The sequence below is a fragment of the Bufo gargarizans genome, chromosome 3, assembly GCF_014858855.1.
Source record: "Bufo gargarizans isolate SCDJY-AF-19 chromosome 3, ASM1485885v1, whole genome shotgun sequence".
In the NCBI taxonomy this organism is placed as follows: domain Eukaryota; kingdom Metazoa; phylum Chordata; class Amphibia; order Anura; family Bufonidae; genus Bufo; species Bufo gargarizans.
Window position 1 is genome coordinate 588,409,807 of NC_058082.1, and position 13,977 is coordinate 588,423,783.

At 39.5% G+C, this 13,977-nt stretch overlaps 1 protein-coding gene across 3 annotated transcripts in view; it reads left to right on the top strand.

Moving 5' to 3' along the window:
- ERG (ETS transcription factor ERG) overlaps window positions 1–13,977 on the top strand; it is a 223,991-nt gene that overhangs the window by 158,558 nt on the left and 51,456 nt on the right. Inside the window, exon 1 of one of the 3 annotated variants that reach the window (XM_044284374.1) lies at window positions 2,575–2,614. The exons of the other annotated variants lie outside the window; for them this stretch is intronic. The gene's annotated coding sequence lies outside the window, so the exon portion shown is untranslated. Of the gene's footprint in view, window positions 1–2,574; window positions 2,615–13,977 lie in introns of those variants that run through there. 3 annotated transcript variants of the gene reach the window in all.

The window sequence follows — 13,977 nt, forward strand, 5'->3', positions numbered from 1 at the left end:
GAGCAGTATTATAGTAGTTATATTCTTGTACATAGGAGCAGTATTATAGTAGTTATATTCTTGTACATAGGAGGCAGTATTATAGTAGTTATATCCTTTACATAGGAGGCACTATTATAGTAGTTATATTCTTGTACATAGGAGCAGTATTATAGTAGTTATATTCTTGTACATAGGAGCAGTATTATAGTAGTTATATTCATGTACATAGGAGCAGTATTATAGTAGATTATATTCTTGGACATAGGAGGCAGTATTATAGTAGTTATATTCCTGTACATAGGAGCAGTATTATAGTAGTTATATTCTTGTACATAGGAGCAGTATTATAGTAGTTATATTCTTGTATATAGGAGCAGTATTATAGTAGTTATATTCATGTACATAGGAGGCAGTATTATAGTAGTTATATTCTTGTACATAGGAGGCAGTATTATAGTAGTTATATTCTTGTACATAGGAGCAGTATTATAGTAGTTATATTCTTGTACATAGGAGCAGTATTATAGTAGTTATATTCTTGTACATAAGAGCAGTATTATAGTAGTTATATTCTTGTAGATAGGAGCAGTATTATAGTAGTTGTATTCTTGTATATAGGAGCAGTATTATAGTAGTTATATTCATGTACATAGGAGGCAGTATTATAGTAGTTATATTCTTGTACATAGGAGCAGTATTATAGTAGTTATATTCTTGTACATAGGAGCAGTATTATAGTAGTTATATTATTGTACACAGGAGCAGTATTATAGTAGTTATATTCTTGTACATAAGAGCAGTATTATAGTAGTTATATTCTTGTAGATAGGAGCAGTATTATAGTAGTTGTATTCTTGTATATAGGAGCAGTATTATAGTAGTTATATTCATGTACATAGGAGGCAGTATTATAGTAGTTATATTCTTGTACATAGGAGGCAGTATTATAGTAGTTATATTCTTGTACATAGGAGCAGTATTATAGTAGTTGTATTCTTGTACATAGGAGCAGTATTATAGTAGTTATATCCTTGTACATAAGAGCAGTATTATAGTAGTTATATTCTTGTAGATAGGAGCAGTATTATAGTAGTTGTATTCTTGTACATAGGAGCAGTATTATAGTAGTTATATCCTTGTACATAGGAGGCAGTATTATAGTAGTTATATTCTGGTACATAGGGACAGTATTATAGTAGTTATATTCTTGTACATAGGAGTAGTATTATAGTAGTTGTATTCTTGTACATAGGAGCAGTATTATAGTAGTTATATCCTTGTACATAGGAGGCAGTATTATAGTAGTTATATCCTTTACATAGGAGGCACTATTATAGTAGTTATATTCTTGTACATAGGAGGCACTATTATAGTAGTAATATTCTTGTACATAGGAGGCAGTATTATAGTAGTTATATTCTTGTACATAGGAGCAGTATTATAGTAGTTATATTCTTGTACATAGGAGCAGTATTATAGTAGTTATATTCTTGTACATAGGAGCAGTATTATAGTAGTTATATTCTTATACATAGGAGCAGTATTATAGTAGTTATATTCTTGTACACAGGAGCAGTATTATAGTAGTTATATTCTTGTACATAGGAGCAGTATTATAGTAGTTATATTCATGTACATAGGAGGCAGTATTATAGTAGTTATATTCTTGTATATAGGAGCAGTATTATAGTAGTTATATTCATGTACATAGGAGGCAGTATTATAGTAGTTATATTCTTGTACATAGGAGGCAGTATTATAGTAGTTATATTCTTGTACATAGGAGCAGTATTATAGTAGTTATATTCTTGTACATAGGAGCAGTATTATAGTAGTTATATTCTTGTACATAGGAGCAGTATTATAGTAGTAATATTCTGTGACAGTATAATAGTAGATATATTTCTGTAAATAGGAGGCAAGAATATAGCACTTGTATTTTAATTTCTTGTACATAAGAAAAGTCAGGGCTTATATTGAATTATTTATTTTTTTGCATGATAGTAGAGCTGTCCCTTATAGATTTGACGTTAGATATTATGTGGACGCGCTGACTGGAGTTATGCTATTCCCATTTACAGCCCATTATTGTATGAAGGTGTTATTACATACACAGACCGGCTGTGCATAAGTGATAGTGACATCTGTAAAATCTTGTGGAACTCTCTGTGGTCGGGGTTTGTTCCACAAGTCTTTCAGCCCTGGCTCTTTCCCAATTCACTTTTGGCTTGGAATTGCCTAATATATTTGACTTGGAACCGTCTCTGTTGTAATTATGCGCAGCACAAGAATAAGTTAAATAACCGTTTGTGAGCTTCTGTACAAAATATTTGTGTTACATTATCTTAAATGAGCAGGGCGAAAGGGTTGTTATGTTCTGCAAAGTGATTCACACTCGGCCGCAGATTAATGTACTGAACTGTAACTACGTGCACTTTACCATCTGCTTTCTGACTCTGAGCTCTAGCTGGAAAAATGTAACAATAGAGAAGGAATGAGCTCTGAAACATTGTATTTATATAGTGCAGCAATAACATTATATCTTATTTTATCTGGAGAGTAGGGATGAGCGGGAGGTGCCATATTCGATTTCGCGATATTTCGCGAATATTCGGTTGAATATTCGTCGAAAGTGAGTATTCGTCATTATACTATTTATCGCGAATAATATGCGATTAAATTATTCGCATATTGCGATTTTTTTTGTATTTATTTTTTAACTGTATAAGGCAACTTTCCTATTGGTTGGCTATGGCTATTCTAATATGTGTATTTTACAAATATTACGCTATATTACGAATATTCTAAAAAACTAAGTTATAGCAATATAGCGAATAATCGTAAAATACACATACAGACTGCAATTTAGCTAATATAGTGCTATAATCTTTTTTTATAGTCAAATTTTTTTTTCTCTTCTGAACTTACGATTTGAAAAAAATTGACACTATAAAAAAAATATAATAGCAGTATATTAGCTAAATTGCAGTCTATAAGTGGATTTTACGAATATTCGCTATATTGCTATAACTTTGTTTTTTAGAATATGACGAATATGCTAAAAAACAAAGTTATAGCAATATAGCGAATATTCGTAAAATACACATATAGACTGCAATTTAGGTAATATAGTGCTATAAACTTTTTTTTATAGTCGTCATTTTTTTTTCTCTTATAAACTTCAGATTTGAAGAAAAATTAAAACTTTGAAAAAAAAAGGTTATAGCATTATATTAGCTAAATTGCAGTCTATATGTGTATTTTACGAATATTTCCTATATTGCTATATATTTGTTTTTTAGAATATTCGTCATATTTAAAAATTTGGAATATGACGAATATTCTAAAAAACAAAGTTTTAGCAATATAGGGAATATATTCATTATTTAGAATATTCTTTTTTTTTTTTTTCAATCTGTACTGTTATTCCACTTTGGCATACTCCTCCCCGACAAGCGTCCCCGTCACCATGGGAACGCCTGTGGGTTAGAATATATCATCGGATCTGAGTTTTCACGATCTCAGGGAAAACTCAGATCTGATGGTATTCTCTACCCACAGGCGTTCCCATGGTGACGGGGACGCTTGTCGGGGAGGAGTAGGCAAACAACTGTACAGATTGAAAAAAAAAAAGCGAATATTCTAAATAACGAATATATTCCCTATATTTCTATATATTCGTTTTTTCGAATATTTTTCATTTTTTTTCCATCTAAAAACATGATTCCTCCGTGCTTAAGTTGGACCAATGACTCATTGACCCACAAGAAAGAAGCAGGGAGGGATCATGTTTTCAGATGTTGAAAAATGACGAATATTGGATATTGCGAATATATAGCACTATATTCGATAATATTAGCAAATTAGCGAAGTTGTGATATTCGCGATTAATATTCGCTATTCGAATATTCGCAGCTCAACACTACTAAGAGAGTCGAATAGAACATAATTAAGGCTACTTTCACACTAGCGTTTTAGTTTTCCAGTATTAAGATCCGTCATAGGGGCTCAATACCGGAAAAAAAAACGCTTCAGTTTTGTCCCCATTCATTGTCAATGGAGACAAAACTGAACTGAAAAGAATGGAGCGCTCCAAAGTGCATTCCGCTCTGTTTAGTTGTGTTCCCTGACCGGAGAGCAAACCGCCAGTTTTGGCCTCAGGCAGCAGAAAGGCTAGGTGCGCCCCTGAGTACAGAGGAAATGTTTGACCAGCCAACAGATTCACATTTGCATCATCATGGTTGGGATCTTCCCAATTTTTAGTACAAAGGGGCTCTGGCTGTGGAATTTCCATGGATATGACTCCTATCATATGTCTCATTCCTGTGTCAGAGGAATCGAATATCAAAAGATCTTGTTAACATATACTTATTCCTGGCTAACCTCCAGCTGTGGTGAAGCTACGACTCCCAGCATGCTCCTTTAATTTCTATAGAGTTCTGAGAACATGCCAAGCAAGTGTACATCTTGGGAGTTGTAGTTTCCCCACAGCTGGAGTGCTGGAGGGTAGCCATCACAGGTCCAGGGTGACCCTCCCCCATTATTCTAGGATAACCCCACCATTAGTCATTATTTAGCTGTTACACATTGCAGTGAAGGAAGGTGGGGTGTTAAGGTTCCTTAAAAGTTTTGTGCCAACATTAAATATTATTTTAATGTAATTTATCATGAAAAACGAGTAACGTTGCTTGGAATTTACTTTATTTTACAATAATTTGTGAGATATTATTTCTTACTTTATAATGGCGCCCCCTGGTGTTATAGTAATAGGCATGTACACCTACCAAGCTGGATGAACATGGTCGCAGGTGCCTTCAGCCAGACCTACTGTTAAAAGCTGTGACAGTTACAGGGAGAGGGATCCAGAAGAATGGACACCCCCTGAGGCTATGACAGGGAGAGAGCCGCAGCAGAAAGGACATGCCCCCTGAGCTATGACAGGGAGAGAGCCGCAGCAAAAAGGACACACCTTCCTGATTTGTGACAGGGAGAGAGCTGCAGCAGAAAGGACATGCCCCCTGAGCTATGACAGGGAGAGAGCCGCAGCAGAGAGGGTACACCCTCTGAGCTGTGACATGGAGAGAGCCGCAGCAGAGAGGGTACACCCTCTGAGCTGTGACAGGGAGAGAACTGCAGCAGAAAGGACATGCCCCTGAGATGGGATGGGAAGAGAGCAACAGCAGAAAGGATACACCCATAGTTATGACAGGGAGAGGGCAGTAACAAAAAGGACACACCTCCTGATTTGTGACAGGGAGAGAGCTGCAGCAGAAAGGACATTGCCCCCTGAGCTATGGCAGGGAGAGAGCCGCAGCAGAGAGGGTACACCCTCTGAGCTGTGACAGGGAGAGAGCCGCAGCAGAAAGGACATGCCCCCTGAGCTATGACAGGGAGAGAGCTGCAGCAGAGAGGGTACACCCTCTGAGCTGTGACAGGGAGAGAGCCGCAACAGAAAAGATATGACCCTTGAGCTGTGACAGGGAGATAACTGCAGCAGAAAGAACATGCCCCTGAGATGGGATAGGAACAGAGCAATAGCAGAAAGGATACACCCTGAGTTATGACAGGGAGAGGGTGGCAGCAAAAAGGACACACCTCCTGATCTGTGACAGGGAGAGAGCTGCAGGAGAAAGGACATGCCTCCTGAGCTGTGACAAGGAGAGAGCAGCAGCAGAGAGGACCCACTCTCTGAGCTGTGAACAAGAGAGAGACGCAGCAGGAAAGACATGCCCCTTGAGCTGTGACGAGGAGAGACTGCAGCAGAAAGGACATGCCCCTTGAGATGTGATAGGAAGATAGCTGCAGCAGAAAGGACACATGTGAGGTACAGGTCTGGTTCTAGCTTTCTTAGAGAGAGATTGTCATGTAAAATATGATGTGTATGATGTATTTTCCTTTTTTACATCAATCGTGGCATAACCCAGTAAGAAAGTTGGAAGATGTAACTTCTGGTTGTGTCTGGTTGGTTCAGTCATCTTCTCTCCTTCCAGAAAATTCTGACAGTTCTATGATGGGCACCAGCAGGTCCAAGGTCCACCAGTTTTGTTTGGTTTGGTGAGATATAAGCATTGACAGATATTGCTATCCTAAAGAGAGTTCCCTTAAGGCCGGTTTACATGTCCTGATGGATCCTACCTGCCTGCGTTTACATGCGGACGGCCATCGCTTGTCCTCATACAGAGTCATTTCTGGGCAGTAGAGAGCTGTTTGGACAGCAGGATCTGAGGCCCACAAATCACCACTTAAACAATTGTTTCACTTGATGAACGAGCATTTTGCTCGATCATCGGGTGATTGGCAGAACCTTTACACTGGCGGATTATCAGGAACGAGCGTTCATACCAACATTCGTCTCTGATAATCTGCCTGATAATCGGGCAATGTAAAAGGGCCTTAAACTTATGAAAATAATAATACCTTCAATGCCAACCACAAGATTGGACCAGAATGTTGTATTATTGGTACCATAAGGTCAAAAGTTCCACCCATTGTGTTCTGTATTTGGCGTATATATAGTACTGACAGGTATTTGTCTACAAAAGGAAATTCCCTTGAGGTGATAATGATTCCATGTGAAGGAATAACTCCCTTGCCAAGTTCAACATTGGACCAATTGCTTGTCAAAAAAGTTCTGACAGTTGTATGCTGTGTACAAGCTGGTCGAAGGTCCATTAGTTATGTTTTTGTTTGATGAGATGTAAGAAATGGCAAATGATCCTATTGCAACGGAAATTCCCTTAATTTCATGACTGTTCCATATAAACAGTTACTTCCCATGCCAACCACAACATTGGACCAGTGGTTGGCAGTTGTATTATGAGCACCATAACGTCCAGGTTCCACTACTTGTGTTCTGGATTGGGATTGTGTAAGCATTAATAGATATTTGTACATAAAAAGAAGTTTCCTTGAGGTTAATAAGTGTTGCACGTAAAGAAATGCCTCCTATGCCAACCACAGCTCTGGTCCAGTAGATTTAAAACAATTTTGACAGTTGTATGAAGGACATCATGATGTCCAAGGTCCACCACTTTTGATTTGTTTTTGTTTTGGAGATGTAAGCCTTGATATTGCTATCCTAAAGGAAATTCTCTTGAGCTCAAGACTATTCCATATAAATAGTTACCTCCCATGTCAACCACAACATTCGATCAGTAGGTGTTCAGAAAGATCTGAAAGTTGTATTATGGGCCCATAAGGTCCAAGTTCCACTAGTATTGACAAGCATTACTATATAAAAGGAAATTTCCTTGAGGTTATAATTATTTCATGTCAAGGGATATCTCCCGTGCCAATAAAAAGTGCAGTGGGCGCTTTTGGGGTGGGCCCCGGACACCATAGAGGTGTCACCACATGTTGCTGCATCTCCAGAGGGGATGCTAAGACGTGGTGCACCCCAATGGGAAATAGGTTCCGAGGGTCAGGTGCAAAACAATATAGACAGTGCACTGAGCTGGCTTCCCCAGTCTTCTCCCTGGCAGAAGAAGGTTTCATACTGAGAAAATACCTGAACTAGATTCTCTTTCTCAGAAAAGGCTGGTGACCCAGAATCTGCGGCAGAGTACCCCCATCTCAGCATCTTCTTCTGATCACTCATGCAGTCTGGCAGAGTCTTTCCTACTAAACACTGATCCCTATCTGTAGACAACTAGGGGCTCAACTGCTCTCTTTATACACAGTTTCTAACTGAACTTGAACCTTCTAGTGGGAGGGGTGGAGTAGAGAAGCACAGCCTAAACAGAAACAAGGTTGCATTTTCAGCCTGCCATAGACTTGTATACAGTTGCAATACAAGTCTGAGGGAATGACTTAGAGCAGTTTTTCCAGACGTAAACAAGTCTTCAGACGTAAAACAACAGAGCTAAACCAGACAGTCAAAAAGTCAGTGTGTCTGTTTTTTCCCTTCAAAACTTTGCATAGTTCCTTGTCATAACTGTGGAAGATTTCTAACTTCACAGTGCATAGATAGAAAGTACCAAAGTCTTCCAGTATAGCTGGCTGTGCACTAACCCTCTCCACACTTTCCACAGTGCACTGCAGATGAACAGGATATGCTACAATAAACATATAAAATGCAGTTCACCAATATAAAACAGTATAAGTGCACACAGCAGCATAAATGACAGTGCAAGTTAACCCTTTAAAGTGCACAAAAGTATTGAGTTGATGGCTTTAAGTAGTGGCAAATGTCTACAAACATCCATAGTCCAAAGTACCCTTGCACCAGAGCACTATAAAAGATTAAACCAGTAGACAGTCAACAGATGTGAAAATTCCCTTGATTTAATGACCATTTCTTGTGGGAATTCAGGAAAACATCTTTAAAATGTACCACTGATTATTGCCACACCGTTCTCAATATGTCCCATCAATGACTTCTCAATGGAAGAATCGTTCTCCAATCTTCATATAATATCTGATGTTTATATACTGAATGGAATTCGTAATCACCATTCGGCCTATTGCATGCTCATCGTGGAATCCAACCCATTGATGTTTAGTCTACATGGAAAATGGGATCTTTACCCCCTTTTAATGTTGTTTATAGCAGTTGACTGCAGGTTGTCAGGTGAAGGTTAATAGCTCTCTAGTTAAAGTAGCTCCAAGCCCAGATGGGTTATCAGCCCTGAACACTCGTTACAAGATTAATCTCATTTCCGACAAGACTTCCTTTTCCCTCAACTGATTCAACTCAGCCATTTGACCTGTCATCGGCCGTTGGGAGAGGGCTGGATTACCATGGGCTCTATGAAAGCTCTTTGCTCTGTTAAACAATGAGGAGACCGTATCCTATCGCAAAGGAACATCTTTACATTCGAGTCAATTTCAGCCTCGTTTGAAAGGTTGTGATTCATAAACAGGCGAAACAGTCGTTAAGTGGATTTAATGAGATCTCACCATTAACGACTCCAGCTCTTTATGTATTCAGTGGGAGCCCTAATGTATCCTCATTGTGTTATCGGGCCTTTGAACATTTTTTTCCTTTTGGTGGTCACTGATATAACTTTTTTGTTGTTTTTGGACTGTTTTCTTTTTTGTTTAATGAGGTTGACATTCAACTACAGATCACAACATGCCATCACTATCAGGGTAAGGAGTCCAAACTAATGACAGGGAATGATAGTTCTTATTCCCCCCCCCAAAAAAAATAAAAAATCACATAGGTTTGGTGTCCACCCTTGGGTATAACTTTAGTGGGATTGAGTATATGTAAGTATTTACAGACATGGGAACCCAAAAGGAAATTCTTGATACAGTATATCTCATCCACGATTTCTCAAAGCTCCCATGGCAACCACAACATTGGACCAGTAGTGTTTCAGAAAATATCTAAAAGTTGTACGATGGACAACAAGATGTTCGAGGTCCTCTAGTTGTATTCTGGATGGAGGATATGTAAGCATTTACAGTTATTGGAACCCAAAAAGAAATTCTCTTGAGGTCATAGCTATTCCATATCAATATCTTCAATGCCAACTACACAATTGGTCCAGTAAAGTTTCAAAAAATATCTTAAGGTTTTTGATGGACAAAACGATGTCTAAGGTCCTCTAATTGTTTTCTGGATTGAGTATATGTAAGCATTTACAGATATGGGAACCCAAAAGGAAATTCCCTTGAGTTTATGACCATTTCTTGTTAGAATTCAGGAAAAGGACATTCAACTAAAGCTCACAACATGCTGTTACTATCAAGGTAAGGAGTGCAAACCAATGACAGGGAATGATAGTTCTTACCCTACCCCCCCCCCCCCCAACAAAAAAATAAATCTCAAATAGGTTTGTTGACCACCCTATGGCATAACTTTAGTGGGAGAAGAGGGTGCAGTTGCACTTAAAGGGGTTATCGCATGATTAATGTAAAAAATTAAAATCAGACATCAGATAGTACTGTACATGATGATCTCTTTCTAACAAAGCTAGAACCAGTCCTGTACCTCACATGGATCCAGAGATCTCCACATTCATTGCTCTGCTAGATTTATATCAGGCTGGCAGCTCAAGGGGAGTGTCTTCTCTGCTGGAGCTCAGGGGGCGTGTCTCAGCTCTCCCTATCACAGCTCAGGGGACGTGTCTCAGCTCTCCCTATCACAGCTCAGGGGGCGTGCCCATGCTCTCCCTATCACAGCTCAGGAGGCAGTTGAAGCATGAAACTGAGCACGTGCGGCCTTCTCAGTGAGTGAGCAGGTCAAAGAAATAAGAAAAAACAGCAAGTGGTGCTATACAGATACATTTTATTGAATAACTCAGTGGCTGTAATAAATTTTTAATTACATGTAATTACAAAAGTATTCAGATCCAAGTGCCGGTTTGAAGACTGTAGAATATTTTTCGTGGGACAACCCCTTTAAGGAAACCCAATAGGTCATTCTGTGCCATGTGAAGAGCTCAGTATTATACAAGATGCATCATAGTTCGTGGGCCTCTAGTACCGATTTTGCATTAGGGCCCATTACCTTCAACTTACCCCTTTGCAACTACTAATGATTGAAGCAACACTCATTAGTTGGTTCTTTCAGCTTGGGAGCAGGCATGGAGAACAGAGGGCCCCAAGCAAGAACTGTGTCTGGGGCCTCACACTCTTAGCATAGAGAGCCCCCTTATGTCTCTGTAAGAAGCCCCTTTAAATATTAGCTATGAGGTACATAAGGTCATTGTGTTATATGCAATCTAAAAGACAGTATAAAGCTACACCTCTTTAAATAGGACCTCTTACCACCCCTGATATACATAGAGCATCTTTTATTATAATTCTATGTCATACCATTCCTCTCTTCTTCCTCCTGGAAAGTTATGAGTGTTACCAGTTAAGGGTGCATCCCTAACTTGTTTATTACCCACCCCTTGGATGGAGATAAGGATAACCCCCCCCCCCCCCCCCAGTTGTCATTGGATTCAAACATTTCTAGGAGGAGTAACAGAGGAATGGCACAATGCAGTAAAGATTTAAAGATGCTCCGGAATACAATTATTTACTAAAGCAGGAGAGCTGACAAGTCCTCTGTGAGGTGCTAGTACACTCCTTACCTACTGGGCCCCTGTCTAAATGTACAGAACTTGCCCATATGATATTCCGACGCAGAATTAGTTGTTCATCCCATCCTCCAATGAGTAAATCAATCTATTAGTCCTGTCCCAGAGCAGACAGGCAGAACTAAACTGAATTGGCTGATGCATTACTCAATAGAAATCTCCTCCCTCAGAAGGGAAAGCTAATTCCCTCTGCTGAGTCAGGGCATAATTAACTAAGCAGTACCACCTACAGGCAAGTTTTGGGAATATATACAGAACATAATAGAAATCAAGAACTGATTAAATAATATCAAATCAAGAACAATTTGCAAGTACCCTCTTCTGGGGTACTGCACGTCTTCCCGTCATTGCTCTCGGTCTCATTCCTGGCATAAGAATGACCAATACGCCGTGAACACACAGGAAATGGGCCAAAGAATTCAAGGACTAATGATGTTTGTTACAAGAAATTCTGCGGCGACATCAATAGAAAGGAAAATAAATGACTAACGTTCTTTGTTGCGGTAATGAGCGTCGGGATACAATGGCTGGGTTTTGTGGACTTCTCAGTAATAACAATGTACCCCTAGAGTAAATGATAGGGTTGATGGACATGACTAAGGAATTCCAAGGCTATTTGTAAGATGTTACATTGTACAGTGGAACCCAAGATAATGAAGTGGCTGCAATACTGCTCGTTCCCTGCAGATGGCGACATAGAGGCATGGGTCCAAATGCAAAATCTGTCACCCCCCGTCTAATTTGCCTGTAGATAATTAATGCATTGTGAGATTCTCTAAGAGAAAAAAAAAATTGTGGGAAAAATACTGGATTCTTTCCCACAAAGTATCAAATACAGGAAATTCTATACGACGGCAAAAAAGGGTTTCCTAAAGTGAGTGAAAACTAAATAAAACCTTCAGATTACGCAGAAATGGTCACGATTCCATACGTTTGGCGCCAAGGTGTCATTGTTAGTTAGTGAAAAATGTATAGAGGTTTTGAGTTGTATATACAGTTTTTTGACCCATATTATGTTGATGTCGTTACACTTGGGAATTCAGCAGCTTTTGCCAAAAAACTACAGTGGATATTTTTGTATTTTGACCACTTCCTCAATTCTGAGTTTGAATGGTTGCCATTGTGTTTTGCTGTTTACACTAAGGACTTCACAAATGATTTGCCGGACAAACCCTTTAAGGCATTGGACAGTGTCTCGAGAAAAACAATGGAATTTATCATTTGCCCAAACTGCTGTGACTGTGAACGTTGAAAAAATAAAAATCCAAATCGACATTTCTGTTTGGTTTCGCACATTGTAATGAATATCATTTGTTGACTGAAAAAAAAAAAAAACATAAAAAAAAGGAAATAATAAAATAAATGTAAATAAGGAAAATATATAATTTATGAAATTCCTAAGCATTTTATGAGGCTTTATACGATTATACACTGTACGCTCTGTGTCTACCTGGAATTTGTTTTAGAATATTGGAGAATATATGATTATGGTTTTGCGCTCCAGTCCCTTCCCTGTTGGTCAGTCGTTTAATGTCCTTATTCCTTCTAATATTGCCTGATGGTTTGATGCACTTGTCCTCTGTTTCCAATGGTTTGTTCACTTGTCCCTGGCGTGTAGTGGTTTGATGCACCTGCCCCTGGTGTCCTGTGGTTTGCTTCCTTTTCCCCTTTTCGGCCATAGACCTGTTTTCGGTGTCCTGTGCTTTGGAGAATCTAGTCACTGTTGTTTGGTGCACCTTTCCCTGGTGTCCTGTGGTTTGGTTCCCTTGTCCCTGTCGTTACATGGTCCGGTTTTTGGTGCCCTGTGCTTTAGAGAACCTAGTCCCTGGTGTGGGGTAGTTTGATGCCATTTCTTCTTGTTGTCCCATGGGTTGATGTGCCTTCCCATATTGCCTAGAGCTTTGATTCCATGCTCCTCTTTTTCCAGTGGTTTGATCCCTTGTCCCTGGTTTGCAGTTTGACTTAGTCTGTGGTGTGCAGTGATTCCATGTCCCCATCCATTTCCCTGGTGTCCAATGGTTTGGTTCCATTGTCCATGGCACACAAAGGCTTTTTACACATGTTTTTGGAGTGCATTTGCAGTTATTTAGTTCACCTCTCCCTGGTGTCCTGTGGTTTGCTTCACTTGTTCCCGGTGTACAGTGCTTCTGTAGCTCTGTTATGGTGATTTGGAGAACCTAATGTGGGTTGGTTTGATGTCCTTTTTCTTGTTGTTGAGTTTAGTTGACATATAGTGTGATGCACTTCTCTATATAACTCAGTGGTTTGGTGCACTTCTCCTCTTTTTCCAGTGGTCTATTCCCTTGTCCCTGGTGTGTAGTGGTTTGGTGACCTATTCTATGGTTCGCTACCCTTATTCCTATAGTCATTTGATTACCTTGTTCATCTTGTCTATTGGTTTGGTTTGCTTGTGTGCCTTCAATTCCAGTGTTTTGGAGGCCATGTCCCTGGTGTTTAGTAGTTCCCTGTCCAGGTGGTCCAGTAGTTTGGTAAATTGTCATCCGGTGGTTTGGTGCCCCTGTCCCTGGTATTAAGTGATCTTATGTTGTAAGCCTATGTTACTGTCATCCCAGTTAGTTGTCCTTGGGCAGATATTTACTGCAAGCAACACTCCCTGGTGTTCAGTGGTGACCTTCTTGTTGATCCCATTAGGTCACCTACACACTGGATGGCTGCCTCTCCTGCCTTCCCCTTTTAGTAGCTCTTCTTGAATGGCACAGTCAGGGTAGGCCATATCTATGTTGAAACTTGATAAATCCTAGACTCTACTTTTTCCAAATCTAAGGGAAGAACATCGCATAATATCTTGTCCAGGCAAGAATGACGATTTGGACCCCTCATTCGCAGGTGAAGATACCAGTGGCCAGGACCCACATAATTTACTTTTTGAAGATCATTCTGGTTATATTTATTCAGAGGATATGCCATAGATGACACATAAGTCCCACCTCACGGACCCCAA